The sequence below is a fragment of the Danio rerio genome, chromosome 8 (genome assembly GCF_049306965.1).
Source record: "Danio rerio strain Tuebingen ecotype United States chromosome 8, GRCz12tu, whole genome shotgun sequence".
NCBI classification, from domain to species: domain Eukaryota; kingdom Metazoa; phylum Chordata; class Actinopteri; order Cypriniformes; family Danionidae; genus Danio; species Danio rerio.
Window position 1 is genome coordinate 21728980 of NC_133183.1, and position 27430 is coordinate 21756409.

General features: G+C 37.0%; 1 protein-coding gene and 1 long non-coding RNA gene across 8 annotated transcripts in view; one reads left to right on the top strand and one right to left on the bottom strand.

Moving 5' to 3' along the window:
* Positions 1 to 27430, top strand: part of si:ch211-120j21.2 — a 238318-nt gene that overhangs the window by 121082 nt on the left and 89806 nt on the right. The window contains exon 7 of one of the 6 annotated variants that reach the window (XR_012384253.1): positions 26590 to 26662. The exons of 3 other annotated variants lie outside the window; for them this stretch is intronic. This is a non-coding gene — a long non-coding RNA (si:ch211-120j21.2). Of the gene's footprint in view, positions 1 to 18578; positions 20636 to 26589; positions 26663 to 27430 lie in introns of those variants that run through there. 2 more of the 6 variants (XR_012384250.1, XR_012384249.1) reach the window with 2 other exon arrangements.
* trabd2b (TraB domain containing 2B) overlaps positions 1 to 27430 on the bottom strand; it is a 102311-nt gene that overhangs the window by 58295 nt on the left and 16586 nt on the right. The gene's annotated exons all lie outside the window — the stretch shown is intronic.

The window sequence follows — 27430 nt, forward strand, 5'->3', positions numbered from 1 at the left end:
AAAAATAAAATAAACCGCTTGAAATTGAACTTCAGAACTGTGACTCAAAATAAAACACATATCAGTGATTCACCATGTACATTTAATAATGTTAAAGAGGTTTAATTTGTATTAATTAGATTATAAACCTCACCATTTTATGAGTGAGTGCATATGCTGTGCTTATTTCTGTCGTGTTTTGTCTGGTGCAAACAGCTAAATTGCTTATCACTGCAAATCTCGTCATGTAGAGTGCTGTTATAGGACATGGGGTTACAAAGTAACCTGCTCACCTAACATTTACGCCCGTAATATTTATATTATTTGCAGATTAATAACCTCATGTGGAACTCTGAATCTGCGTCTCATTTTGGAATCTGCTTCTGTCCACCAGAGGTCGCTTTTCAGTCATGGACGCATAATTTGAGAGCCTTTCTGAATGAATGAATGGAATATGCGGTTTTCCACCAAGGACACTCGGGGTGCTCAAGTATAATTGGCTAAACTGGCATTGGGTATGTTAAAATTACCAAAACAAAGACACGGAAAACACATTTTCAAAGCAGAATATCTGACTTCAGCATTGTTTTTCAGATAAACAAGTATGTTCACTTAGCATGTTTTTTTAAATATCTGCAAACATATTATGGTATTTTTATGCTTTAGAAGAGTCAAAAACTTACATACATACAGCACTTTTAAATTAAAAATCTAGGCTCTGTTCAAACTTTAAGTAGAAATGGTACTATTAATGATAATTTTAGCAAATGCACTAATACTTTTACAATTAATTTATCTTCAAAACCACTGAAAAGTCACCCATTGACTCATTCTTGAGGAAAATTGTGCTATTAATATATATATATATATATATATATATATATATATATATATATATATATATATATATATATATATATATATATATATAATATAATATCAATCTTCTTAATAAAGTTTGATAACTAGTGATGGAGCAGGTGAAGAAGAATATCATTTAGTGGTGGAGTTAAAGGTTAGTTCTGCTGGAGCAGCTGTGAGCAGTAAATCCAGTGGTGATTTAATTCAACAAGTCGTCCCTTTCCTGCCCTGGACAACACTGCCTCCCATCACGTTAGAGCCGCACTAAGGCCTCATGGGAAAGCATACAATGAAGCTCTTTTATTTGGCTCGCAATAGCTATTGCTTCTCACTCTTTTTTTTTTTTTTTTTTGCTCTCTCTGATTTTGTTCATAAATTTGAGTGGGGCAGGAGAGGATTTGTGCTGGGCAAAGCTGGTTAAAGTCTCCTGTTTCTGTAATAGATGGTGCTGATTAAGTCTTTAGGGGAGCAGTCAGACTCTTTTACAGCTGCGGGAGGTGTGTTAAAGAGGGGAAATATGTGTGTATGAGAGGATATGAAACTGGATCATGTAGCACATTATAGATACAAGGCTTCACTGGCCTAAAGCAATATTGTAGCAACTGTAATTCAGTTTTATATCTTAGAATTTGTCTTTTTTTAATAATTGGACTTTCAAAAATGTGTATTATTTTTCTTTTTTTCTGTGCACTAGGGCTGCACTACATTGGAAAAATCTGATATTGAAATAGAATTTTTTTTTGCGATAAATATTGAGATTTAGGGCCCTATCATACACCCGGCGCAAGGCGCAGCGCAATACTTGTTTGCTAGTTTCAAGAGTCGTTTTGAGGCGTTGCGCTATACGCTGTTTAAATAGCAAACACATTTGCGCTCATATGTGCGCCCATAGGCATTCTGGTCTAAAAAGGAAGGCGTTCTGAGGCGCACTGCTGGCGCGTTGCTATTTTGAGAAACTATAATAGATTTTTCATAAGACCAAAACAAACCCGGTCTAAACTTCGGCGCAGAGTTGCGCCTCGCTTACACACTGCTTAATAACCTACACTCAAGATGTAGAGCAATACGCAAATATCTTTACATATGAAAATATATATATATATATATATATATATATATTTTAAGGATAGGCCTGTATATAGGCTATAATTTGAATATATATATATATATATATATATATATATATATATATATATATATATATATATATGATATAAATATAAAGGATTAAAATATTAAAAAACATATTATATTCTAGCCTACATAAATATGAAAAATCACTGCTTTTATGCCTCCATCTCGGGAGGCTTTTTCAGTTCATTCATAACTATTTGCTTTTGTATAATGTTATTATTATAAGCAGTATTATTTATTATATCCATATTTATATTTGTTTTATTAAAAACAAGCTTAGATTTGCAGGTTTTAGACCATATAGGGCACAGCATGTGTTTTAGGATATAACTCAGGTTTTTGAACACACTTCGTTATTATTGTTCATTTATTCTTTTGCTGGAAATTAGAACTGAATTTAGAAATAGTTTTGAAACAAATCTTTGCGCTTAACAAACAAAATTAATTATTTATAGGCTAATTGATGTCTGTGCGTAAAGGTTTCCCTATCCAAGAGCGAAAGTGAAAGTAGATCGATTATCTCTCATTCTTGCGCGGTAGACACTCTGTTTAACTGTTTTCTGTTTAAAAAAAACTGTTAACTGTTTGTTTGTGAAATGCTCAGTTTTTCCACTTCCACTTGCTTTACGTCCTGTAAATAGCGAATGCGCTTATGGCGCGACGCAGCTGGCTCTTAAAGGGAATGGGAGATTAGACTCTGATTGGTTTATTCTCAAAACACACCTATAACTCATTAAGAAAATAAACTCAACCCTTTTAGACCATGCGCCACGGCGCAAAGCGGATTTTTCCGTCCTTAAATCAGCAAATATAGATTCTGACATGCTCTGAAAGTGTTTGCGCCCTGTGCTTTCCGTTTTGCGCATGGACCATCAAAATAGAGCCCATAAAGTTTCATAAGGTAGTTGAATAGCTCTATTTGATGGTTATAAATAATATAAATTCCATATACAACTACATTAATTAAATACAGTTCTGTAGCTCCTAGTCAATTATAATCCATTGATTGTAACCATAGTATATGACATTCATTGTAACGTTATATAGTAAAAAAGCTATAAAGTTATCTAAAGTAAAAAAATGATGCATTTTAATATCTAAGTGAACAGGAATATGTCACAGACTTTGTCACAGACTTACAGCATGTTGATGTACTCTCAGTTGAATGGAATATTGAGTAAGGGGTGGTGAAATATTTGCACACCATTCCCTCATAGCAAACTAACAGTAAAAGGGGTGTGGTTAATATTATCACAACTGAATCTGTCAAACTGAAATCAACAGATAAGGGCCGCCACTCCTAACGCAGAAGCAAATGGTCAGCCTTTTATTGAAAATTGTTAAAACAACAACAAAAAATTTCAGGACATTTTCTTGGATGGGTTGATTGTTAACACAAAAAAATAACAATGTGTGATCGCAAAATTAACAATGTAAATGTATTTTTTTTAAAGTATGTTTTTATTTAACATTGTGCATTTATGAAGTGAGCTAGAGCTGTCACGAAAACCGCAATATTGCATTACTGCACTATGTCAAGCCAACCACAGAGGAAAGAGACTTCCACTTTGCATGCGATATGTGGGGTATCTGACGCTAATACCGATTATCGCGCTAATAAGCGTCCAGATTTCCTCACCGCAACAGCCCTAAAGTGTGCTTCACACAGGTGAGTGGGTATGACGAACCACCTGTATAAACACTCCTCTCTCTATAAAAAAACTCCCCCCTCTTTACGCTAACACTTCATTCTCTGAGCACGAACAGTTTCTTTGTATAATTAGCACTTCTTGTGTGTATTGCGTTGAATCGCTAAATGCCTCCTGAATTGTAAGTCGCTTTAGACCAAAGCTTCTGCTAAATGTAAATCTTCCTTTTACACTCACTTTAAATCAAAGTAAAACTTACTATTTTGATTACCCATTACAATAGTTACTTTAAGGGGTACTATAAGGTTGACAAAATGGCTCGGTTCAGAGTTTAAGCCTGGACCATACAACAAGTGTGTTTTTCCATAGTTTTTTTTTTTTTCTTTTTTTGTAGTGCAGCTTTGGATGGCGCGTCTGACACAGATTCACACGCTGCCTCAGAGCGGCCTCTGTGTGACCCTTTAGCTATCAGTTGTGGAGATCTCTCTGTGCTACTGTCTGCTTTGGCTCTGCCCCAGGTCATTTAACCTTTCCTCTCCCTCTCGTTCACTCTTATCTTTAAACACAGCGTCTTTCATTCACTCAACAACTGTGTGAACATATGCATTCAAGCAGAAAATCTGTGAAGATTTACACACACAAACACACACACTCATATTATATGATTACATATTATATTACACATCATATATCTATCTCTCTCTCTCTCTCTCTCTCTCTCTCTCTCTCTCTCTCTCTCTATATATATATATATATATATATATATATATATATATATATATATATATATATATATATATATATATATATTAGGGATGCAAAAATACAGTTAACCCACGGTTCAATATTCAATATATACCTCAGTTTTTTACACGGTTTTTGGTTCTGTTCTCATGGCTCGACACATGTTTTTTACTTTTTATTTTATAGGCAATAGGAACAGTAAGAGGTTAAGGAGAAAAAATAAAAATGATTTATTGCAATACTCATTTTGTTTTACTTAAAAGCCAAGAAAAGTACACTAGTTCCTAGTGTATTGTATAAAAAAAAAAATCAACACTAAAATCTCACAGCTGCTGGTAGCCCATGTACAAACTAGGGAACACATAAAATCCTACACTTTGAAAATAAACATGCATGTGAAGTTAATAAAGATAAATTGGCCATTTCAAATAAACATATTTGTACTTAAGTAAACAAAAATAAACCATCTTAATTATCCCGGTGCTGAAAAAATGCGAGGCTGTAGTCTGTAACGCGGATCGAGTGCTTTTATAAGATGACAAAATCCCACATCTTCACACACCGGAAACGGCTGCAAATCTTTAGCAATAAACACCCGCACTGCCTTTGTTATTTTTATGTGTCTCTCAGAACCAGTTGGATATGTTTGCTTGAAAGATTCAGCGATGAATTGTTGCTGTTTAGAGGACTTTATTACCTTCTCTGCCATACTGCTTTCAGACAGTGATATTGCTGGGTGATGGCGCTGCAGATGTGCAGTCATGTTTATACAAGTAAAACAATGCTTGCACAGTTATTTTTTGTTCACCGTTTTTTCTTTTATTGGCAATATACTTTCCGGCAAAACCGAAATGTCATCACACCTTAGATTTGAAAGATGCCGGCGCTTTCTCGTACTGTTGCCTCTCTTATTTGTAAAGGTTTGCCACAGTGGAATGAACCACCATCTATTCCGGCATATGTTTTACGCAGCGGATACCTTTCCAGCTGTAACCCATTACAGCCATATGCATTCTCATTCACACACACACACACACACACACACTCATACACTATGGCCAATTTAGTTTGTCCAATTTACCCATAGTGCGTGTCTTTAAATTGTGGGAGAAACCGGAGCACCCAGAGGAAACCCATGGGAATAGAAGGTGAACATGCAAACTCCACACAAAAATGCCAACTGGCCCAGCCGGGACTCAAACTAGTAACCTTCTTGCTGTTAGGCGACAGTGCTAACCACTAAGCCACCATGCTGCCTAGCAAGAACACAAGAACAATTGTTAAGTACAAAAGACCATGCTACATCAGTTTGAGCATCTGACTGAGCTTGGTTTCTCCTAAACCTCATGGCCCAGTCACTTCTCATGAACTCTTGGCTTTTTGAAATTAATATGAAAATTGAAACTGGCACTGGATTTGGCACTCAGACAGTTAAAGTCATGGTTTTTTATTAAAATGTTTGACAGACATTTCACAATAAACCTGTAGCTGTCAGAAGCACTTAAGGTAGAAGGAATGGGTTTTTGTTTATGAGTTGAGCTCCCATCTTTAAGTCTCTTGTTTCATTCAGTAACGAATGAGAGGCTCCTGGTAAAAGCTGCGATTTATTTATTTTTTTGGTTATTTTCTTAGTGTGTTTATGCACGTAATGCGTTGTGGACACAACCTGGACACAAATTAATCACTTTTGTATTCTGATGTGTGTACATAATATGGCAGGACGAGAAGAACATTTATGCAAAAATAAGCAATCTAATCCTTATACTTTATGTGTGTGTGAGAAAGAGAGTTTGAGTGTTTGAGAATTTTGGTATTTCCCATTCATTTCCTATACCCTTTTTTGAGTGTTCTTTTTAGTGTTTGTTCAGATGTCAAACTTAATAGCCAAGTTTTAAATGTATCAGATTAAGGAATCTATTTTAAAAAATCTAAAGTGATTTTTTAAATCTAAAGTCAATGGTTTTGGCCAGAAACATTTATTTAGGATGCTTTAGCGGTTAAAGATAAATATAATAATATACTTGAATTTAAATAAGGTGTTGCAGAAATAATTAGAACCACACAAAAGTCAACCAAATTTAATATATCATATGGTCTTGTAATTATTTTTATTTTTTGATTATTGTGTTTTTATTTTATATTTTGGCCTACTGTAAGATAGTCATCAGTGTTTGCTCATTTTGTGATTATAAATTATAGTTTTTGAATAGTTGCAAATTGTCATTTTGGCACTGACTATGTAAAATCATTATACCAGAACACATATCTCACTGTATCGATCACATAAAAAGTATACATTTAAAAGCTGCCTGTAGATGGGTGTTTTTCTGTGAGGGTGTACTCGTTTTCACTTTAGTTTACATGCAGTCAATTGTTCGGCTTCAGAGGGGAAGATGAGCACTTTGGGTTATTTCAGGTCACCTTCTGGCGCCTGCACGGTATCTTAAAGGTGTCAATTAACCAAACCATAACACACACAAAGTAAAGTCCGGTTTGTAGGCAGTCCAGCAGTGTCTGTGAGTCAGAGCGCAGCTTCAAAAGTGGCCTTGAACACCATTTTCAGAGAACATTTAAACAAACTCAAAGCAGCTTCTCTCAGTGTGGTTACAGAACCCACATGCGTAGGACGCAGAACTGATCAAACGACTGGGATTTACAGTAAATCTGAGATTTGGTGCTGGTTTGGAAAGTGGAGTTTGGTCTTGAGTAAGGCATACATTCTCCTACAATGCTTTCAATGCTCATTTTTGGAAAAACTGTACTCTTTTTACAAATCTAAATTAATTTTAGACTATTTTAATTTTTTTAATATACAGTTGAAGTTTAAGAATTATTACCCTTCTGAAATATTAGCCCCCCTGTTTATTCTTTTCCCCAATTTCTGTTTAACGGAGAGAAGATTTTTTTCAACACATTTCTAAACATAATAGTTTGTTCTGTAGACTATTAAAAAAATATGATTTAAAAAAAAAGAAAAAAAAGCTGCTTTTATTCTAGCCGAAACAAAACAAATTAAAAATTAAATTAAAAGACTTTTTCCAGATGAAAAAATATTATCAGACATACTGTGAAAAACTTGCTCTGTTAAACCTCATTTGAGATATATAAAAAAAAAAGAAATAAAAATTAAAGAGGTTTAATAATTATGATTTCAATTGTAGCTGTTTTTGTTTAAACTAGGGGAGAGTGAAGATGAAATTAAAGCATTAAAATTATAACAGCAGATTCGGCAAGTAACCCTTGATGGAGCTGCCAAATATCATGTGATTTCATCAGTGTGTTAGGTCCAGAAAGCAGTCTTCACATGAAGAAAGTAAATCACTGTAGCGGTGCTTTCTCATTTCATGTGTCACAGTAATGATCAATCTGCAGGTTATTTAGTGCTATAACACATTCTTAAGTTTGCATTGGCTGAATTCTTTCAAGTAAATCGAGTGTAAATTGCAAGAGTTTTCCAACAGTGAATAGCTGTACCTTATTTTTCATTTTCACATGCAGTATAAGCTTATAGTGTTTCCATTTAGATGTTTTATAGGAATAATCCATATTGGCAATAATAAAAATAAATTCTAAATACTGCAATTCAGTTATGTGTTGTTTGGTTACTTTTGATGGAACTGATGGAAAAATTCAGTTGAATATTCTTTTGCAGAGATATGTTTGCAGCTGCAAATTTACAAAGGCCATAGTCGGGGGTATATTGATAGTAAACCAGTATATCTGGCATATATTGTTGTGTTACTTTTTTTATTGATTCAAATAGAGACCTGATCGAAAATCTACTTGGCTCCTAACTGAGTCATCCGCTCTATTGGTTAATTTAGCTCACCACAATCCATTTACTTTTTCCTTTGAACAGAACATTCCATGCTGGAAGTTGGACGTTTTGTACAGCCATTTTGGCCAGGGCTCCCTGGCAGAAGAGATCTTGTGTATCCTTGGGACTATCTTGATAAAATAATAATAAAGAAATATTTTAGAAGGATATGTAAATGACTTATGTCACTGTCACATATGGAGAACAAAACACAGACCATCTAATCCACAAAAGTGATATATAAAAGTATATCGTATGTTTCCTGCGGGTGCTCCCGTTTCCCCCATGGTCCAAATGTAACGGAGGCCAGCTAGTAGGTGCTGTGCAGGTAAACCTCACTCCTCTGACCTCTAAAGGTGCTCTAGCGACAGACGCTAAAGGCCATGGTCTTTAGCCTCCTTGGTTGAGCAACCGACTCCCATGCGGAAGGTCGCCGGTTCGATTCCAGCCCGGAGCGGGTTGGGTGGTGTAGGACTGGCGGGGTTACACAAAGACATGTGCTACAGGTGAACTGAATAAGCTAAATTGGCCGTAGTGTACAGTATGTGTGTGCATGTCGGAGGTTATGGGTGTTTCTCAGTACTGGGTTGCAGCTGGAAGGACATCGGCTGTATGAAACATATGCTGGATAAATTGGTGGTTCAAAGCCCAAAGGTGACCACTGATGATTAAAGAGACTATAAGCCAAAGGAAAATGAATGAATGAATGAATGTAGTAGTAAAATCTTAATCACCTAATTGTAATAACTGGGTAGTATGGTAGATAGTGATATGTGCGTTTAGAGCCTATGCATCAAATGCAGTAGTCTAGTTAGCAAGCCTACTCATGACTATGGTTTTTCTTCAGTGCTGATGTCAATCATGGACACATGGTTATTATTGAATGGGATTGTGGACTCCTTTCATCTGCGGGTGACCGTCTGTTTCCTAAACCCCGCTTTGACCTCCATACCTTTATCTGTCTCTCTCTCTTCTTTTCTTTCTCCATTCTCACTCGCTCTCATCTGCTTCCCATCCATCAGCAAAAGTCAGTCAGGGAGTTGGAGTTTGTAATGCATGTCATTGCTGGACTCGGAACAGTTTTCCCATGTAGAAGAGGAGGTTATCTATTCTGTGCTGCGGATAATGAGCCAATAGATACACACAGATCAGCAGTCCAAACAGTGGTTTGTCAGTGTAAATGTGTGGGCTGCTGGCCTTTGTGGAAAAAAAAGCAAATGGAGATTCGACGCGGCAGCCTGCCATTTGAAAACACACATATACAGACGTTCTGTAAGGCTGTCAGTGCCTGTTAGGCTTGGCATTCTGATTAGCAGGCGGTTTGGATCCACTTTCAGAGGACCTTTTCCCCCTCAATTCACTTTCACAGACAGTAAGAGAGAAGGATTATGGGAAAAGTTTGGAAGACCTTATTTGCATTGAAAGGAAGAAAATAATATCTTATTATTATTATTGCTGTGTTTGTGTCTGCATCAAATTAAATTTGCAGAGTTTTTTATACATGGAAAGCATATGCAAGCAAAAAAAGTATCTATTATTATTGTTTTAACTGAAAATAAAATATAAAAACATGAGACAAATAAAATTCTTATGTCATTTGGCATAACAGATAAATATTTTGTAAAAAATATCATATAGTGCATCTAACCTGCACTATATGCAATATTTAAAAGCAAGAAAGTATCTTATCAAATGTTGTGCTTTTTAAAAATTTTATTCATAAAAAATACATATACACTTACTGGCCACTTTTTAAGTACACCTTAATAGTACTGAGTTGGACGCCCTTTTACCTTCAGTATTGCCTTCATGGCATAGATTTAGCAAGGTACTGGTCCATATTGACATAATAGCATCATGCAGTCACTGCAGAATTGTCGGCTGCACATCCATGATGCGAATTTCCCGTTCCACCACATCCCAAAGTTGCTCTATTGGATTGAGATCTGGTGACTGCGGAGGCCATTTGAATACAGTGAACTCATTGTCATGTTCAAGAAACCAGTCTGAGATGACACACTTTATGACATGGAGCGTTATCCTGCTGGAAGTAGTCATCAGAAGATGTGTAAACTGTGGTCATAAACAGTTGGGCATGGTCAGCAACAATACTCAGGTATCCTGTGGCATTGACACGATGCTCAATTGGTAATAATAGGCCCAAAGTGTGCCAGGATAATATCCTCCGCACCATTACACCTCCACCAGCAGCCTGAACCGTTGATACAAGTAAGGATGGATCCATGCTTTCATGTTTGTTGAATTGTAGCCTCAGTTTCCTGATTTTGGCTGACATGAGTGGCACCCGGTGCGGTCTTCTGCTGCTGTAGCTCATCCTGCTCAAGGTTGGACATGTTGTGCGTTCAGGGATTCTCTTCTGCATACCTCGGTTGTAGGTTTCTATCAGCTGGAACCAGTCTAGACATTCTCCTCTGACCTTTGGCATCAGCAAGACATTTGCACCCACAGAACTGCCGCTCACTGGATATTTTCTCTTTTTCAGACTGTTTTCTGTAAACCCTAGTGATGGTTGTACATGAAAATCCCAGTAGATCAGCAGTTTTTGAAATACTCAGACCGGCTCATCTGGCACCAACAAACATGCCATGTTCAAAGTCACTTAAATCACCTTTCTTCCCCATTCTGGTGCTCGCTTTGAACTGCAGCAGCACGTCTTGACCATGTCTACATGCATTGAGTTGCTGCCATATGATTAGCTAATTAGAAATTTGCATTAACGAGCAGTTGGACAGGTGTACCTAATAAAGTGGCCGGTGAGTGTATATTACAAAATACTGTATGTAGCATGCTGATGTAAATTAATATGAAGATATATGTTATGACAAGATTATTACATTCTTATATCACTGTATATATTTTTTAAGTATTTTATAAACTAAAAAAATAATATAGTTTAATGACATAGTTTAACATATTTCCTGAATATTTAATTGTACATACTCATTTCTACTTTTTCCACAAATCTCAAACTAAATATTATAGCATTGTGATGCACAAATGCACGTTTTATTATTATTATTATTATTATTATTATTATTATTATTATTATTATATTTTACATGGGTTGTTTATCTATAATCAGCTTTTATGGTAATACATTCTGACTTCACTTTCTGTAAGACGTTTCACATCAGGCCATCCTTAATTTAACTTTCCCTCTTTGAAGTGAAATCCTTATGCACTGGAGCTGATAATGAGTGTTTATTTGCATTCGGGAGTTCTGAGACTTAAGACTAAACCCAAACGTCCCTGTGAGTCATTAAATCCACAGTAACATCAGCTTTAAAACTGACCCAGATCACACACATACACGGCCAATAAAGACAAAGTTTCGATGCAGAGCGAATACGATGGTGTCCATCACCACATTAAACATTTTATCATCACAATAAACAAAAAAGCCAGGATGGTTTTTCTTGGATGCAAAGTGTTCAACAGGGACTAGTCCACGAAAGGTGCTCTTTTTCCTCTCCCTTTTAACCATCTCCTTCTTCCCGTTCACCCTCAGAGGAAAACCATTAGCTCCTACTTTCCCTCTATGGATAATGTGTTTCAAATGACTCCTTGCATCTCTTTCATGGCTCTTTGTGTCTGTCCTGTGGGGCAGGGCGCCTCTTGAAGGGCTTGTTTGGAAAGGGATGTTTCCTCCTGAGTTTGGCCGGGGCCCGTGGCAGGTTCGAGAGGGGCCCCTGCAGGCCTCCATTCTGCATTCTGATGGATGGCTGCTTCACCGTGGACAGCTCTAAGGGTGGAGGGAATCGTTGCTGTTTTATAATGCCGTACTGGGCCTCGTTCACCCACCGAAATGGATGGCACTCCAAATAGAGCGAGCGTCAGGGGGTCGTGGAGTTTTGTAGGTTAACAAGCTCCTGTGTGTGTTTTTTTTTCTGCAATATATGGAGCGTTTTCGCACTTGACCTCTGTGCTGCGGGGTCATGAAAGGCTCCCGAAGAACCCAAGGTGTAGGAGGGGGCCCGTGTTTGGCCGGTAAAGACATTATGGGAGAGAAAACGTGCACACGCATGCACAGGAGCCCGCTGGTAGATAGATCGCTTTTTAAGCCTTATGTTGTTAACCCTTTTTTAGCTACTGAATGGAGAAATGTTGTGAACTGAGACAGTTTATTTTTTGCGAAATGTAAGAGGCTTTTTTACTATAAAATGTCATGTAAGAGCTTTATTGATAGTCTAAAGGCATAATATTTCAACACAGACTCATTCTAAAAACGTAGGTCCTATACGTTTCTGGAGAGCTACGTATAGCTGCTTTTTATCTGCAAGAAGAACGTGATGGGCAGTATGATGCTGTCCCTTTTTTCACTTGCCACCAGACTTGACTGTGACAACAGGGTTTGCGTCCAGTGAAGAACGGTTTCAGAAAGCTGGTATAAAAAAAAAAACAAATGCCAAAAAATGAAATAAACAAGTAAATAATAAGGTGAGAACGTGGTAAAATCTGAAAAATAAGTTAAAATCAGGGGACTTTTCTTCTTCTGGATTGCTATTCAAAACACTTGTCGATTGGGTGGGCAGATCAATCTGTGCTTTTTAAAACACTAGTGGTTGGTTTTAGGGAGGGGGGAGGGTGAGCGGTTCGGTCAGTCGATTAGTCAGTCAGTAGACAGCAGCCTCTAGTGGATTTACGTGAGAACAACAAGTGGAAATGGCACTCACCAGAGAAATTTGAGATCTGAAAAAGCTTACACAGTGGCCTCTGGTGGCAGAAAACAAAAACTGCAAAAAAAAAACATCACTCCTAGGACGCTTTGTGCTCTCTCTCTAGAAATGTATATTAGGGTACGTAATCAAAATGAGCCTGGGTTGGATTATTTTGAAGGAAAGTTGCCAAAATGTGTCTCATTTTTAAGTTTTTATGTGTGGATGAACTCCACCTCTGCTGCAGAATATCAACATCTGCTTCTGCGTCACTGCCGGTTTAGCTCAGCCCACCAGTTTGCATCATAGTAAATAGTGTCAGGAGACAATAAAACTGTTCAGTGACAGATTGTGGGTAAAAAAGTATTGTCTTCCTTCTTAGGAAAGAGTGATGGTATAGTCAAAGTAGTTTATATATGAAAATGGCTTAAATAATTCTGTTCATCCTATAAATAACTCATGTATGTTCAGAAGACTTGAATTAAAGCACTTGATTGATATGGATCGCTAGAGATTTAGTGGATTATACTTTTAAAGGAAGGACAGAATTTTCTCAGAAATGATTGAAAATATCTTTGTGTAGTAAAGATAAATGAAGTGGATTTGGAATATCATGAAGCTTTTAATCTCATTTTGGAATGAAATAACGGTCATTGTGTATTTTAGTTTCTTAAGGTATGACTTTCATATAAACTCTTTGTCTTTTGGCTTTTTTTTTAAATAGCGTGCATTTATAACATGTATTCTTCCAATGTGAGTAAATTGTTATAGAGAGACTTTTAGAAACTGACGGATGAGCCCAAATTGTTTTCTGTTAATTGAAAGCACGACACAGATGCTGTTGATAGAGTTTAACTTGATTTGAACCCTGAACATTCCTTTAATGTGTATTGGGTTTTTACATCTTCTCTGCAGTGACCTGTTTCACCCCTCTCTGACCTGTTTTAAGGAATTTGTTGGGGAATTTACAGCAGTCGTGGCTGTGTACAGACCAGCTGACACCGAAAGTGTCTTAAGCACACGTATATACAATAATTTGTGTGTGTGCTGAGAGGTATGACTGCCTTTCAAAGCCATGGAGACCCAGAGGTCATCTCAGGGCTGAAGTGAAAGGTGCGGAAATATGTAAATCTTGGACTAAAGAAGGCTGAAAAGCCGTAATTGCTTCAACTGGTGGGAAAGAAGTGACTCCGTAATAACAGACTTCCAGAAATCACAACAACATCCCAATACATCTCCACACCCGTGCTCTTAAACTCCCAGCTAATTCCTCTCCATGTTATTCCAGAACAAACACATTATACCATTAATTGAACCTCTCCAAGATGTTTTTGATTCATTTTTGACCGCCTTCATATGTAAATCCAACAAAATCCAACAAGCATAGATGGTGGTAACATTTAGGATTAGTGGACACCAAGGAAAGCTGACGTGTTTAGCTCAATCAAACGTGGTTAGATGGGCCCATCCCGGCTCTGTCGACACTCTCTTCCCATCTCCAGTTCTCCACCGTGCTAAATACCACTCCTGTTAGCAAGCATTAAAAAGCCATTCACACCGCAGCCATGTGCTTGAGTTGGCCGCCATAATAGCTGAGCTACGTCTGGAAGGTGTCCGTTATATACACACACACACACACACACACACACACACACACACACACACAAACTCTTTCTCTCACTCATTTATTTTCTCCATCTCCCTTAGCTTTTGGCATGCCAGCAAAACTGGCTCTCCCCGGACTCTAAGCTTTTCGGCTCCAACATGGACCATAAAGACCCTCATATGGCTCTTTTTTAACTTGAAGTTTTAAGAAAATGGCTGTTACCTGTGAGAGCCGGAACAGAGAACTGTGATTTATGCATTTCAGAACGAAAGGCTTTGCTAATGCATGTCGATCGAATATCACGGCTAGCCACGGAAAAGCGCTCTCTGGCACGGAGCAGCGCCTGAAGCCATATTTTTCACATTAGAGTTTCTGTAAAGTTGCCTTGTGGTGCACATATCCGCTGGCACCCAGTTCGAGCCTCGTAGGGCTTGTCCTCCAGCGACACCCATTTGACCGTCATCGATAATCGAATTCAAGGCCCCGTGAATAATCCAGTGTAAAAATTGGGGCTGAATCGGGCCATTTTGGAAAGTCAGGGAGCTCAATGGGTGGGATAGAGATGCTGTAGAGCAAGTCTCTTTCTTTCTCTCTTTCTGCCTCCTCCCTTGGGCAGGTGGTCTGGCCGAAAACTGACAGGGGCATCAGAAACCAATTACCCAGACTGCTTACACACAGGCTTTTCGCTGCCAAGCCAAACTATGCTATCTGAATAGGCCTGCGTGTTCACTCCCACCCGAGTCCCCCCGTCGCTCTCTCTCTCTTTTTCTTTTCCTGTTCAGCACTCGGCAGAAAGAATGTGAGATGATACAATATTATACCAATGTTACCAATCATTATGCTTTTCCATGTTTTCATTCAGAGCTGACATTCCCAGAAATATCCATTAGAAATGCATGAGCACAATTAAACTGTATTTATAGAAGAACGTTGTATTACTGTTTTCATAAGTGTTTGAATCAGAATATCATGCTACTGAAAAAAATGACCAAAACCGCAAATGATGGTTTTAGGCTAAAATAGTTGACCGAAACGTTGCTGTTCAATTTGTGCTTTATCGATGTCACTAACTGTTTCATGCACACAATGTGGATAAACTAAAACCATTAAACATGTCAGAATGTGGACTCAAGTTTACAGTAATGATTTCTCAGGTTTAATGGATACTGATAAGGATTCTTAAAGGTCCAGTGAAATTAAAATAACTTTTAGATGTTATTGTCAGTGAAGTTACTCTTTAAGGATATCTATTAGGACTACTTGATTATGGGAAACATCATAATCATGATTATTTTGGTCATAATTGAAATCACGATTATTCCAAATGATATACAGTTGAAGTCAACAATTGAATACAATTGAATCAAATTATTCGCGCTCCTGTGAATTTTTCTTTTTTATATAAATATTTCCTAAATGATGTTTAACAGAGCAAGGTAATTTTTACAGTAATTTCTATATTATTTTTTCTTTTGGATAAAGTCTTCTGTGTTTAATTTTTGGCTAGAATAAAAGCAGGATTAAATATTTTTAAAACAATTTTAAGATCAATATTATTAGCTCCCTTAAGCAAAATATTTTTTGATTGTCTGCAATAGAAACTACTGTTATACAGTGACTTGCCTAATTACCCTAACTTGCCTAATTAACCTAATTAGGCCTTTAAATGTCACTTTGAGCTTAATGCTTGTATTTTAAAAAATATTTAGTAAAATATTATTTACTGTCATCATAGCAAAGATAAAAGAAATTAGTTATTCGAAATTAACTTTTAAAACTATTATGTTTAGAAATGTGTTAAAAAAATCTTCTTTCTTTTAAATAGAAATGGAGGAAAAATAGAAGGGGCCGCTAATAATTCTGACTTCAAAAGTATATATACAGTTATTTTCGTCCCTGTAAATAAGAAAATGGAAATAAATACATTAGAATAAAATATGATACAAACTGTGCTTTAAGCAACTTCACTGTGAGAAAAAAACTTTAGTTATAGCTACAAAAGTCCTTCAGTCAAGAGCAGGGAGTGATTTTTTTTTTTCATTTTGTTGTTTGATTAATAATGATAAAAACAGTCAGCAGCAGGAATATTGCGCACTGTCACTTTAAGAGCACAGTTCTGATTTATGTTTTCATTAAACAACTCAACTCATTTGTTCATTGCATAAATGAGGGTTAATATGAATAATCACTAAAGACTGCGTTTTGACACAAATTTCCATGTATTTGACCATTAAAGTGCTCACATTAAGATGACTTAACATGTGTGTGCTTTGCTCGCCTATGAGGCTGAGTTCATACACACATTAGCTTGCAATCTCTTTTGTGCTTTTAAAAACATAAATGATTCGAATGTACATCAATAAATGATGCTCATCCCGTGCTGCAAAACTTACATTACAGTACATGCCTTTCACGTGAAACTGACCTTTGCAGAGCAACAAATGTGTACAACTGCAAAGGGGGCGGTATATGAGGGAATAATCGTTTTATCTTAATTAACGTCATTTCATAATCGTTAGAAGCCAAGATTGAAATCTAAACTGAATTTCAATTAATTGCACAGGCCTACACTGAAAAAAGTGTTGCATGCAGAACTGTTGCAAACAATTTATTTGTGTTGAATTTAAACAAACAAATTAAGTTTAATAATGTTCAACTTAATTTGTTTGTTTAAATGCAGCTCAAATAAATTGTTTACAACCACTTAACGTAAACAAATTGAGTAAAACCAAGGAATCATCTTTGAGTAATTTTTTTCAGTGTATTATCCATAAGCTAGTGTGGTACAAAACAATAACAAAATTCACGTTAAGAAGATATAAAACTGACACAAACATGTAAAGCTTGAAGTTTGTCACTTCTGCTAAATGGATCAGCGTTTCTCATCAAACCTTGAATGCAATCAAAATGCTCTCTAGTATCTGACATGCCCCGTCCCCTTCTCATTTGATTTTCATTTGGTGCGCTTGAGCTCAACCACACAAACTGGCAGAGCAGTGATAAAAATAAAAAGTTATTGATGGTTTTCTAAAATGGGAGGAAGAGCTAATCTATGTCCTGCCCTCTCTTCATTTTTCAGTTGAGATTACGCCAAACATTGAGTAAAAGATGCACATTTCAAAGCACTTCACAGGACCTTTAAAGGTAGAATTCACCCAAATATGAAAATTCATTCATTCATTCATTTTCTTATTGGCTTAGTCCCTTTATTATTCAGGGGTTGCCACAGAGGAATGAACCGCCAACTTATGCAGCATGTTATACACTGTGGACGCCCATCTAGCTGCAACCCATACACTCTCATTCACACATAAACAGACCACGGACAATTTAGCTTACCCAATTTACCTGTTACACATGTCTTTGGACTTGTGGGGGAAAATGGAGCACCCGGAGAAAACCTACGCCAACACGGGGAGAACATGCAAACTCCACACTGAAAACTGACCCAGTCGAGGCTTAAAGCAGCGACCTTCTTGGTATGAGGCTGTGCCTCCCCTTTAGCAGTTCAAATTTAACATTTGTTTTTAAGTAATATTCTCTTTCGTTTTAGCTTTATTACACAAAGATTCAGTTTTAATTAAAAAAAATTAAAAAAAAACAGCAACTGCATGGTGGCGCAGTGGTTAACACCATTGCCTCACATCAAGAAGGTAGCTGGGTCTAGACCTGGCATGGTCAGTTGTCATTTCTGTTTCAAAATTCTATTTCAAAGTTTACGTGCTCTCCCCGTGTTGGTTTCTTTTTGATGCTCTGGTATAGGTGAATTGAATAAACTAAATTGGTCGGAGTGTGTGTGTGTGAATGTATGGGTGTTTTCCAGTACTGGTTACAGCTAGAAGGACATCCGCTGTGTAAAACATATGCTGGATAAGTTGGGGGTTCGTTCCGCTGTGGCAACCCATGATAAAAAAAATGGACAAAGCCAAAGGAAAACAAAAGAATGAATGAAAAATAACAGCACTGATTTGTTGTTCAGCTTTGGTTTCGCCACAGTCTGTACTAAAGTAGCAAATCAGGCCCAAGAACATCCTTCAGACGTGTTTCCTCTCACGTTTAACCTGAAAACCTTCAATTCTCTTTTGCTCGTTCTCCCTCTTCCTGTCTTTCAGTCTGGAGGGTGTAATTTCAGATGCCCATCATCATCTCCCATAGTAACCGGTTCCTGAGGAACCAGAGCTGGAATCGTTAAGTAAATTTGATTTCTCAACTCATTTGCCGTCTATAAACGTTGCCATGTGTTTGATATTACATGTAAGCTGTTCCAGTGGGTGAAGAAGGAAAGCTGAGAAATGAGAGAGGTGGAGAACAGGAATCGGAACATTAAATGGCAGGTGAAATTGAGCGAGATCTGAGGCAGAGGAAAAACAGGGAAGATGAGAGGAGCGATACGCCAAAACATCTCTTCTTGGCCACAGATTGGGGAAAAAAGGATAAAGAGCTCTTCTTTTAGTCATTCTGTTTTTGCATACGCAAAACAAGAACATCAGAATGTTGAAAGTTCAACTAAAAGACAAGCAATTTACAAGACAACAGCATGTCCCAAATCCACAACTGACTAAACAATACAATACTGAATGGCTAACCAGAATCTCTCTGTAGGGCAAATCAACCGGTATACAGTTTCTGAGGGGAAAAAAACTATTGTAAAAACAGGGGGTTGAGGTATTTAAGGACTCAAGGACAGTCTAAAGAAGTTTTGTGCATTGGAAAGTAAGCAAAGGAAAATGATCAACCCAAGACAGAACTAAATATGTTCAGCAAGGACAATAAGGGGATGGTTGACCAAAAAAATGAAAATTTTGGGATTGCTTATTCACCCTCATGCCATTCTAAACCCCTATTATTTCATTCAGGGTTTTAGCAGGATTTCAAAACTGCTTTTTCTGTGCATTGAAACTGAACAGGAAACAGAGGATCAGCAGCATGATTTCTTAAAATAATGTTTAATTTTATATTTAGTATTTTTAAACATTATTTATTACAGCTTTTTACAACTGATTTATTGAATTCACAATCCCAATTTACAGTGGGGGAAATAAGTATTCAACAAGTCACCATTTTTCTCAGAAAAAAACATTTAATCTGAAGTTGCTGTTGACCAGATGTTGATAACAACCAAAGAAATCCATATATGCAAAGTAAACAAACCTAATTACTTTACAAATTAAGTTGTGTAATAAAATGAGAGGACAGGCAGGGAAAAAGTATCGAATAGATGAAGAAAGGGAGGTGTAGAAAGGCTGAAATCTCTCAGTAGTCATTCAGCAAACCCTCTGCCTTTCCTTATTGTAAAAATAATATTATCTGCTTCAGTCCAACATCTACATTAGCAGGATGATGAAGATGAAATGAGAGTGGACATTTCAGCAAGACAATGATCAGCCAAGGAAACTCTCAAATGGTTTCAGAGAAAGAAAATCAAGCTGTTGAAGGGCCCAGCCAATCACCTGACCTGAATCCAATAGAAAATACTAAATAAAGATCAGTTTGAATAGGCAAAACCTACAGAACCATCAAGATTTTTTCACTCTTGAAGTCTGTGAAAATCTCACACCTAAGGCAATACATCTGACTTCATTCTCCATATGAGTCATCTTTGGCTAAAAAAGCAAAAGACATAGTGAGTGTATTGATCTTTTGAAAAAAACACTGTTGAAATTGACCATAAAGAACTTCAACATGATTTTTATTTTTTTTTATTTTACAATAAGCCTTTTTAATCAGCATGTTAAGATTAGATTGTTTTATAATGAACAGTGTTATAACAGGAAAACATGATATGTGGATTACAAGGAAAGATAATTAAAATTTCAAAACGTAACTATTATCTGCGCATGAGAGCATGCTGTTTATTACGTGTTTTTTTTTTTTTTTTTTTTTTTTTTTTTTTGCCTGTGTGTAGATACTTAAGCAAAACACAAAAATGTTCCAGATTTCAAAAATAAAACTATGAACCCCATACAGATACTCGGTTTCACAGTGGGATCAACTGATGACATGTATTTCATAAGAAAATTTATGGCACCACTGCTTTGGCTCTCAGGGCTCAAATATCCTTATCGCTGAAGATTATTTTGACTTTTTAGGATTGTTTTCTTTTACTACTGGCCAGATAAAACTATATGAAATTCATAAAAAGGAAACCTTTTTTTAATAAAAATATTGGAAAGAAAAATAGAGACTGGGCCTTTTGGAACTTGTGGTATAACGAGTACCCCTGCTGTAAAGGATAAGAAGGTAGCATCATTTACTTCATGACTTTATTCACACATTTACATTGATACATTAAAGATGAAGGACACCCTGGAGTACTTTTTAAATTGTTTTTACAGATTTGTGTGTTGAGCATCAGTTAAGACAACAGTAGCACCTGTCAGCTTTAATTGTGGGGGAAAATGGGATTATTTAGAGCTTTTGTCAGCTAAGTCCATCTTCCGGTTTTAAAATAATTTTTGGAGTAGTCTACAATCGATGATGTAGCGCGAATCTGCAAGTGGAGTGATGATGCGTGGGTTTCTCATTATTGTTTATAGTTAAGTATTCTTATCCTATGAGAAGGTCCTGTTTCTTAATTATTCATGAGTGCATGTGCTTTCTGAATGCACAACAGACCAGCCAAGCTGTGAGACCTAATGACTGGGTTTGACCGCGCATGGCATGCAGTAGCCTATTTACCTGTTAATGAAGGGTCGTTTGTGTTTGTTTCCATAATCCACAGAGTTTGTTTTTGCCCATGTTTTTCCCTGTGATTTTGTTAGGGCTGATACAGCTAAGCTGTTGATTTGCAGGTAGCATTTTTGTCGAGTGAGCTGTATGAGAATTGGAGAATGGCAGACTTTTTTGTCAGATCAGTTTGTTACCATTCAGACACATCGCCTTTATCCGTGCAGCTGTGTTTACCCTATGTTTAAAAACCTCCAGATTACTGGCATTGCTAATGGTTGAAATAGACAGGGCTAGAGAACTGCTGCACTGCTATTCACTGTGCCTGCATTCAGACCTGGGGATTCAAGAGGAGAGAAGTACTTCTCAATAAAAGTGTTTTTTTAAACATGATTATCTTTATAATGACAAAAAAAAATTTGTTGTTATGTGTGTATGAAATTACGAATAACGTGTAGCAGAACATTAAATTACTTACTGTTTATTAATTTGCATTTTGACTTTGTAAAATTATACAATCATGGCTCTCTTCATGGTTTGTGTCTCATTTTGTGAGATAACTGTTGTTTGCTCCCCTCTTTCTCCCCTGCTCTGCCAGCCATCATTATAGATCATTGATCATTATAGAGAAAAGGTGTAAATCAAAACTGCTCAGGAAGCCTCATCAGAAGACTTAACAAATGTTTTGAAGTGTTAGGGTTTGGGTTAAAATAGGGATATAAATCTCTCAGCATTGATTGAAAGTGTCTGCATTGGTGTTGCAAATGAACAAATGTATGGTGCAATCCAAATATTATTAGAGTTTCTTTTTTGGGGGGTAAAGAAGTGTGGTTGAGAATATTTAAGAATGAAGGACTAGATAAAACACGTCTGAGTGATGAGCTGTCAGTAATAGATATGTGTCACCATCTCCCCTGTGATGTCACTGGCACTAAACCAGTATTAGCACAGTGCAGAAACTCAATAGCGTGCTAATCTGGACCGTCTTAGACTGACTGGGGGAAAAAATCTCTCCAAATACTATAAACAAGTGCTGTAGATTTACTTGGTTCCAGTACGTAGCTATATAATCCACTCTCTAACAGCCACAAACAGTAAGTGCTGTATTACATCCCAGTTTTTATAGATGAAGTGGTACCAAATTGGCCTGATCTTATTCTGTTCTCATTAAAATATGGATGGAGGGAATGTACGGTCGTTCCCATGATGCCTAACTGAGGATAACTGAGTATGAGATCTTGTTAATGTCACTGAAACGTGTCTTTATCCCTGATGATCTGGGGTTGTGCGGACTCAGAGGTTACAGTGACAAAGTGAGGCGAAACTGCTTTTGAGAAGGAAGAGGTTGACAGGGAGTCTGAGGATTTATGTGCATGCCTGTAAAACTTTTACGAGAGGAGCCGCATTTCAAGGCGTTTTTCAGATCAGACCTGACCTGGCGGGGGCAAGATATGAAAACCTCATCCGAAGCGAAGTAGAAATGATAAAAGAAGAAAAGAGGTGTGTTTTAACCAGCACTTCAGAGCATCTGTTTAACTAATAGCAGCCTGACAGTAGCTTTATGGTGCAAAACTGTCCATTATGCTCATGAATGTTGTGATTAGGCAGTGATTCTCAGTCGACATGCACATGTCTGCTTGTTCAGGGGTCACAGAAGTAGCTGTATTGGCATCTTTACTCGTCTCGTGGGGTTTGTGTGGACATGTGCGGGCAGAAGTGTGGATTGTATTAGAGCAGAGGTCACAGAGAGGCTGCCCATGTGTGCTGGTCACCTGATAAGATTCAGAAAACGAACCCTGCATCCACTGTGAGTATCTATGTAGATGTCTCTGGATTTAAATAGAGTCTGGCTGCAGATTTGTACTTGCACCTTCTGGATTTTGCAACACATTTATCTTCCAAAGTATTATTAATGGCTGAAACTGAAATTAATGGTAGGTTTGATAATCAATGATATTTGATTGGGACATTTGAAAGAGATTAAAATGTACCAGTTCCCAGTGAATACAATGGGGTATATGCACACAGACTTTTAAATTCAGACAGCCAGTCTGAGGGCTTTCGGTTAATTCCATACAAAATTGCAGAGTTTAAGATCTGATTTTTTTAAAAACCAGCCATCTTCACTGCCTGGCTGAGATATGATCTATAGTTGGTATCAGACCAAATAAGAAGGACTTCATTAAATTAGATTTTTCCACTCCATGTCTTTAAAATATGGAAATTAATTGTACCCCAGTATTTTCAATGGAGTTTCTGTGCTAGCCTGCTGCTAATGATGGCACCTGCGTTTAAACGGTCTTTCCTCTCTTTTTACACTTTAAAAACCAAACAGATGCTTAAGTTTATTTAACAGATTATACTTGAATTGCATTACAACATCAATGCTGTCAAAAGAACCGTATGAAATTGAATATAGTCACATAAAACTTTCACCGGAAGTTCATCATTGACTGAAAAAGACTAGCTGTGCATAGAGCCCGTTATGTCGGCATTCAAAAAATCAACATAATTTTTACACTCTTTACTACCAGCATGACAGATTGCTGCATCTGCTTTAGATCAAACAAGACAACAAATCAAACAAACATAACCCAGGCATCTCTTCCTTTACTATCAGATTAAGCAGATCAAGCTTGAAGGGTTTCAAAAGACTGTTATTCATTTCTTACCCTCATGTTGTTTTAATCCCTGTCTTTTGTTCATCCTCAGAACATGAATTAAGATATTTTAGATGAAAGCCATGAGCTTTCTCATACTCCATTGTCAGCAACAGTCACAAGACATTCAAAGCACAGAAAAAGACCTAAACAATATCCGAATTTTCCATGTGACTTCAGTGGCTCAACTGTAACCATGCAAAACTCTAAGAACACCGTTGTGTCGAAAAAAAAAAAGAACTGTATAAACAACTTTGTTCTCCTTTGTTCTGGCAATACATAGTTCTGCCTGCACACCCAACGTGAAAGAGAAAAAATGGGCAAACAAAGGGGTTTTACCATCTTTTGGCACACAGAAATGTTGTTCGAGCTATGTATTATTACAATTGAACCACCAGAGTCCCATGGAAAATTATGACAATGTTTTTGGTTCTTTTTCTAAGCTTTAAAGGGCACATATTTTACCCCTTTTTCAAGATTTAAGATACATTTTTTTTGTGTCTCCAGAATGTGTCTGTAAAATTTCAGGTCAAAATAGCCATCAGATTATTTATTATACCTTTCAGACTATTGAAATTTTCTGCTCTGAACACAATGTATCTGTTTTTGTGATCTGTGCCTGTGCTAGTTCTTCCTGCCCACCGTTTCCACGTGCCTGTCAGAGTGTGCCTCAGTGTGTGGCTGCGTCAGATAAACCACACAGTGACAGACATAAAGGAAGCAGATCTTATGTAACGTTTGTGAAAAATACTACAGTGAGAACTTTCCCAGTGATTATTTGATGTATTTGTTGTGCAGTTATTTCAAGCCTTTCTGTCGCACACAATATCGTTACAAAGTTCACTCACACAGACTCACACACAGCAAGCGCGTTTAACTTTGCACTGCGAATGTGACAGAATACACGTTAATATGCACTGCTGTATGGATATCTGTTATGTTAATGTACAAAATAAACCTGATTTAATGTCCACAAACCAGGAACTTTTTCTTTTATAATTGTACTGAAATGCGGCTGTGCTGATAACAGTGATTTACAGCGGTAAAGATTACCTTTAACCTAGTCTTTAACTTATTCCCAGTTGCATTATGCACATACCGTCTCATGGATATGATTATACTAGGGAGACATGGTTATATGCGGCTGTCAATCAATTGAGTGGGCAGTGAAACCACACTCCTATGTCATGTTGCTGTCGGCCTTAGAATGGGAGGGATTCGGATCCTATTTTAACATCAGAAATAAAAAAAACTCACCTATTGTCTTTATATCACCATAAAATGAGGGTGGACACATTATACCTATACACAGTTCTGTCCAAAACAGCTTACAAAAGATGATTTTCATCATAGGTGCACTTTAAACATCTTATGACAATTGTGGCTGTATGTGGAGGATAAGGGAGCTCTCGGATTTCTTCAATTATAACCTAATTTACGATGCAAAGTTGAACGAAGGTCTACAGGGATTGAAACGACATGAGAGTAAGCCTTTAATATTCAGTTTCCCGCATAAAAGCAATTCCCTTCCAATGGTTGATAAAGTTGACTGCAAAAGTATTTTTTAATATACACAACAAAAATCTTTCAGTTTCTTATCAATCTCAGTCTTTTGTTCCGCTAACAAAAGAGCGGCAGAAAAGTTTCCTCTTATTTCTAAATGAGAGCCATGTTTGTGGTGAGATTCTTTCCAATGACAAGGCAACTCTCTCTAAACCTCTTTATCTGTTGACTGTTCGAAGAGCGTTTGTAGTGTGTTATCAGATTTCACTTGCTTATACCCATTCGTTGTTGTGTGTCTGAGAGCATGTTGTTTTGTAAAATAGACCTTGTTATTCTCTCTGATATGTAAGACAGCCAGTGGACATCTCTTGCATGGCGTGAGACCATTAAAGCAGAGATGAGATGACTGTTCCATTCCACCGCAGGAATGCAGTCAGGAAGATGAAGAGAAAGGAAAAGAAAGGTGAATGTTGGCTCTGGGATAGGAATAGCGCTCTGTCTTCTGCATTCCCAGCTGCTGGAGGCACAGAGCACATCCCCAATGTGTAGAATTCATTAAAGCTGAAGAGCGCAGCAAAACAGACTTAGCAGGACAGGCCATTCATTCAGTCAATGAGATGTTTCATGAATCACTAACAATAAGATGCACCAGGGATCAGTTCTTGTTAACAGCAACCTGTATGTTCAAAATCAAATTGAAACAAAGGTTCAAGAGGAGCGTGGTTCAATTGATTCTGTCAAGCATAGTGTAAGTGTGTACACATTTGTAAGTTTATAATAATTATAGACAGGTCTGTGGGATCAACTAGTTGATCCAAGATTTGGATAAATTCATCCAACCCAGGCTCATTCTGAAAACATACCTTTACATATCTGTCTGGAGAGTGCCAAATACTTCCCAGGAGCTATGTTTTTTTGCAGTTTTTTTTTTTTTTTGGAAATCCACCAGAGGCCACTGTTTACGCTTTTTGAGATCTCAAATTTCTCTCGCAAGTGCCATTCCTGCCTGGTTTTTGTAAATCCAACAGAGGCCGCTGTCTACTGACCGTTTGACTGACTGACTGAATGACCAATCGTCTGACCCACCCTCCTCTTTCTCTAAACCCAACCAATTGTATTTTCAAAACCACCGATTAACCTGCCAACCCACTTCCCTAAACCCAACTAGTAGTTTTTAAAAGCAATCCAGAAAAAGAGAAGCCCTCGCCTGATTTTTACCACATTTTTTTAGATTTTACCTCATTCTCACCCTATTATCTACTAGTTTATTTTATTTTTTGGCTTTTATTTTCAGGTAGTTGTGTTCAACTCGTCTCTGCAACTCAAGTGGACAAACTGATAACAGCGGGAAAGCCATCCATACGGAGGTAAGCTGTAGGCTAATCGAGAAAGGGAATGACATCATATCGCCCCATACCATTCGTTTTAAAGACTAAAGGCAGCCATTAGTACTTCTGGCTACATAAATCACATTCTACAGAAACGTATAAATGGCTACGTTTTCAGAATGAATTTATGTTGCACTCATTACCTGACTTGGACACACTTTATTTTAAGATATAATTGTTGTTATTTACAAACCATTAACTTTGAATTTTAGCTCAATAAATGGTTAATTTGCTGCATATTAAGGTTATTAAGGTCGTAGTTAGGTTTAGGTATTGGGTAGGATTAAGATGTAGAATAAAATCAAAGTAATAATAAACAGTCAATATCTTGATAACAGGCAGGTATTAAGCCACTAGATAATAATGAGAATTGCTATTTAAACTAAAGTGTTACCATTGACTTTTTTCCTTGCTTGAATATTGACCATTTTTGAGTAAGTTTCTAGAAAACATGAGCCTTCAAAAAGTCTAAAAGCTTTTATTTTTATTAAAGTATACTTTTTTTTTGCAAATAAATTATCTTCAGGAATCAGTTCTAAGCCAGATGCTGGCAAATTTGTAAATGGTAATGTAATGTACCATTAGAATAGGCCATGTTCATGAGTGTGGATGTATGTATTTATTTATAAAAGAAATTATACTTTCATTCAGCAACAATACATTAATTAAACCTTACAGTAAAGACATTTACATTGTTAAATGTCAAGTAAACACTGAAAATATTGAGCAGAATAACAATTTTCAGTG